At 50.7% G+C, this 4,892-nt stretch overlaps 1 non-coding gene across 1 annotated transcript; it reads left to right on the top strand.

The window, feature by feature from the left end:
- The first annotated feature begins 4,480 nt into the window (after positions 1-4,480).
- On the top strand, positions 4,481-4,635 carry LOC143175774 (5.8S ribosomal RNA). Its single transcript, XR_013000453.1, has one exon. It is a non-coding gene; the product is annotated as a 5.8S ribosomal RNA (ribosomal RNA).
- Positions 4,636-4,892: the final 257 nt, after the last annotated feature.

Here is a 4,892-nt window from a genome sequence, read left to right on the forward strand (position 1 = left end):
AACTCTCTCTCTCGTCGTGGAATCCCCGCGTCGGAGAGTAAAACGCCGAAGGCTTACTATGAAACTTACGTCTCTCGACGATGGGACGATCCACGCGAAGAGTTGTTACGTGCACGCGTATGGTGCGATTGCGTCGATTCGCTTTTCTGTACGGGGAGTAATAGAACGTTGAGTTGACTTATCGGGTCTTCGTTGGAATTACCGTCGCTGGCATTGTAAACTCCAGATGACCTTGTGATTCCTTCGTCGGGCACTGGTAAAGGGTGGCGATGATTCGTTCTATAATAGAAATACCCGTCGTAGCGTTTCTTCCGAGTCAACCCGCTCACGAAACTCTCTCTCGTCGTGGAATCCCCGCGTCGGAGAGTAAAACGCGAATTCATAGTATGGAAACTTACGTCTCTCGACGATGGGACGATCCACGCGAAGAGTTGTTACGTGCACGCGTATGGTGCGATTGCGTCGATTCGCTTTTCTGTACGGGGAGCAATAGAACGTTGAGTTGACTTATCGGGTCTTCGTTGGAATTACCGTCGCTGGCATTGTAAACTCCAGATGACCTTGTGATTCCTTCGTAGGGCACTGGTAAAGGGTGGCGATGATTCGTTCTATAATAGAAATACCCGTCGTAGCGTTTCTTCCGAGTCAACCCGCTCACGAAACTCTCTCTCGTCGTGGAATCCCCGCGTCGGAGAGTAAAACGCGAATTCATACTATGAAAACTTACGTCTCTCGACGATGGGACGATCCACGCGAAGAGTTGTTTACGTGCACGCGTATGGTGCGATTGCGTCGATTCGCTTTTCTGTACGGGGAGAAATAGAACGTTGAGTTGACTTATCGGGTCTTCGTTGGAATTACCGTCGCTGGCATTGTAAACTCCAGATGACCTTGTGATTCCTTCGTCGGGCACTGGTAAAGGGTGGCGATGATGCGTTCTACAATAGAAATACCCGTCGTAGCGTTTCTTCCGAGTCAACCCGCTCACGAAACTCTCTCTCGTCGTGGAATCCCCGCGTCGGAGGGTAAAACGCGATATATAATAGTATATGCCAGTGGTTCGCGCGCGTCGTCTCTGAGATACGCGGTCGACAGAGTTCCGAAAACACGTGATGTGCCACGATTTCCGTGCGTCTTACATCTTTCGACGATGGGACGATCCACGCGAAGAGAACGTTCGTGCTTGCGTGAGGTGCAACAGCGTCGATTCGCTTTTCTGTACGGGGAGAAATAGAACGTTGAGTTGACTTATCGGGTCTTCGTTGGAATTACCGTCGCTGGCATTGTAAACTCCAGATGACCTTGTGATTCCTTCGTCGGGCACTGGTAAAGGGTGGCGATGATTCGTTCTATAATAGTAATACCCGTCGTAGCGTTTCGACCGATGTCACCCGCCACGAAAGTCTCTCTCGACGTGGAAACCCCGCGCCGAAGAGTAAACGCGAAGGCTTACCATACGAAAGAAAACGGTATTATACGCCTGTGGTATGTGCGTCTCGGCTCTGTGATACGCGATCGGCAGAGTTACAAAAAAACGTTGATGGGCCACGATTTCCGTGCGTCTTACATCTTTCGACGATGGGACGATCCACGCGAAGAGTAGTTACGTGCTCGCGCGAGGTGCGATAGCGTCGATTCGCTTTTCTGTACGGGGAGAAATAGAACGATGAGTTGACTTATCGGGTCTTCGTTGGAATTACCGTCGCTGGCATTGTAAACTCCAGATGACCTTGTGATTCCTTCGTCGGGCACTGGTAAAGGGTGGCGATGATTCGTTCTATAATAGAAATACCCGTCGTAGCGATTCGGCCGAGTCACCCGCCACGAAACTCTCTCTCGTCGTGGAATCCCCATGTCGGAGAGTAAAACGCGAAGGCTAACTATATAAGAAATATATAGTATTATTTATGCCTGTGGTTCTCCGTTTGCCCTACTCTCAGATACGCGACTCGGAGAGTTACGAATAATCGTGATGGACCACGATTTCTGTACGTCTTACATCTTTCGACGATGGGACGATCCACGCGAAGAGATCATTCCTGCTTGCGTGAGGTGCGATAGCGCCGATTCGCTTTTCTGTACGGGGAGAAATAGAACGATGAGTTGACTTATCGGGTCTTCGTTGGAATTACCGTCGCTGGCATTGTAAACTCCAGATGACCTTGTGATTCCTTCGTCGGGCACTGGTAAAGGGTGGCGATGATTCGTTCTATAATAGAAATACCCGTCGTAGCGATTCGGCCGTGTCACCCGCCACGAAAATCTCTCTCGTCGTGGAATCCCCGCGTCGTAGAGTAAACGCGAAGGCTTGCTATAGAAGACTATAGTTTATACGCCTGTGGTTCACCGGTTGCCTGCTCTCCGGGGTACGCGATCGCGCAGGAGTTACGGAAGAACTTGATGGGCCACGATCTCCAAGCGGCTATATCTTTCGACGATGGGACGATTCACGCGAAGAGAACGTTCGTGCATGCGTGAGGTGCGATAGCGTTGATTCGCTTGTCTGTACGGGGAGAAATAGAACGATGAGTTGACTTATCGGGTCTTCGTTGGAATTACCGTCGCTGGCATTGTAAACTCCAGATGACCTTGTGATTCCTTCGTCGGGCACTGGTAAAGGGTGGCGATGATTCGTTCTATAATAGAAATACCCGTCGTAGCGTTTCGACCGATGTCACCCGCCACGAAATTCTCTCTCGTCGTGGAATCCCCGCGTCGGAGAGTAACCGCCGAAGGCTTGCTATAGAAGACTATAGTTTATACGCCTGTGGTTCACCGGTTGCCGGCTCTCCGGGGCACGCGAAGGTTACGGAGGGACGTGAAGCGCCCGAGCAATGAAACGTCCGCAGGAGGAAACGAGCAACCGCCGAACATTGTTTCGCGACGTTTCCATAATGTATTGTCGTTTCGCTCGCATCCCGCTTCTTTCCCCTAGTTTCCTCGACGCGTAGTTTCGCAGCCTTAGTGGACGAATCATTCTCGATTCGAGGAAAGATATGCAGTGGGGCGTGCAATGAGCCCGCCAGAGACCACGATCTCCAATGCGTCTTTACATCTTTGGACGATGGGACGATCCACGCGAAGAGAACGTTCGTGCTTGCGCGAGGTGCATTAGCGTCGATTCGCTTTTCTGTACGGGGAGAAATAGAACGATGAGTTGACTTATCGGGTCTTCGTTGGAATTACCGTCGCTGGCATTGTAAACTCCAGATGACCTTGTGATTCCTTCGTCGGGCACTGGTAAAGGGTGGCGATGATTCGTTCTATAATAGAAATACCCGTCGTAGCGATTCGGCCGAGTCACCCGCCACGAAACTGTCTCTCTTTCGTCGTGGAAACCCCGCGTCGGAGAGTAAAACGCGCGAAGGCTGTGACTGTAACATATATATATATATATACACAGTATACAATGCCTGTGGTTTTTGCGCGTGTCGGCTCTTCGGTATACGCGATCGGCCAGAGTTACGGAGGGACGGTGAAGCGCACGAGAAATTGAAACGGCCGCACGATTGGAACCGAGCAACCGTCGAACATTGTTTCGCGACGTTTCCATAATGCGTTTTCGTTTCGCTCGCATACCGCTTCTTTTCCCCTAGTCTCTGAGACGCGTTTTCGAGCCGTTCTTCTACTATCGATTCTCGTAGAGAGAAGGGACCGGGTAGTCTGGAAGTGGAACCCGCATCTTGCGTGTACCGTACACGGAATTGAGAGGACCGGCCGTGAAGCTCGTTTTAAAGCCGTGCGTCTGACACCCAACTCTTGCGCGCCAATTTCGCGGCAAGAGATAATATGGGACGAATGACCGGCAAAGAGCCAGCTGTGAAGTCTGTTTTTTTAATCGAATCCGTGGACGTGTGTATGCCGTAGCGTCGCTCGTCGTGTTCGTTCATGGTCGTTCCGAGAGAAAGAACGAAAGCGGTAACGAAGGGACCGGCCGTGAAGCTCGTTTTAAAGCCGCGCGTCTGACACCCAACTCTTGCGCGCCAATTTCGCGGCAAGAGATAACATGGGACGAATGACCGGCAAAGAGCCAGCTGTGAAGTCTTTTTTCATTATTTGCTTTCAATCGATCGATCGGTACGATTCGTGCAACGTTTCGCGCGATGCGACGCGAAAACATGCGCGCAACAATAGATGCGTCTGATCGGAAGAACGCGAGGGTCGACTGCACGCGATGGATTCAGTATCGGGTAGGATACAAAATATATCCCCGTCGTTTCCACGCGTGCGAGTCTTCTGCGTCTTTCGCGGGTTTTTGAATGCACTATACGCCCGGAACGTCGAGAAATATATACATATTACTTGAACGTTTTTCGTCTCGAAAGGCTTCGGTGTCGTCTCCAAGGCGACGCCTGAATCTCCTTCGCGCGCTGGTCGGAGATTCAGGTATCAACTTTTATCTTCTCTTTGAAAGAAGAGAGATATTAGGTCGAACAAGTGAGAATAAAATTATATATGTGAAATATAAAATTTATACGATTACCCTGAACGGTGGATCACTTGGCTCGTGGGTCGATGAAGAACGCAGCTAATTGCGCGTCAACGTGTGAACTGCAGGACACATGAACATCGACATTTCGAACGCACATTGCGGTCCACGGATACAATTCCTGGACCACGCCTGGCTGAGGGTCGTTTACGTACCATACACTGCTTGCGTAGCTCTGTCAAATCCCCGCCGTCGTTCACCTCTTCGGATCGAACGTTTTTTTACCGAAGGGCGCAAAGAACGTCTCTGAGTCGGGTTAAGAGAAGGATGCTACGTACGAGCGAACGATGGGTGTCTCGTCGGCGTTTGTCGCGGACACGCGAAAATTCTGTGAATTTCACGGACAGTGTACGTTCTAGTTGTTGCAAAACGATCGGAATCGTTTGTATGGACTCGCGTGAGT

Source organism: Nomia melanderi, unplaced genomic scaffold (assembly GCF_051020985.1).
Source record: "Nomia melanderi isolate GNS246 unplaced genomic scaffold, iyNomMela1 scaffold0185, whole genome shotgun sequence".
In the NCBI taxonomy this organism is placed as follows: Eukaryota; Metazoa; Arthropoda; class Insecta; order Hymenoptera; family Halictidae; genus Nomia; species Nomia melanderi.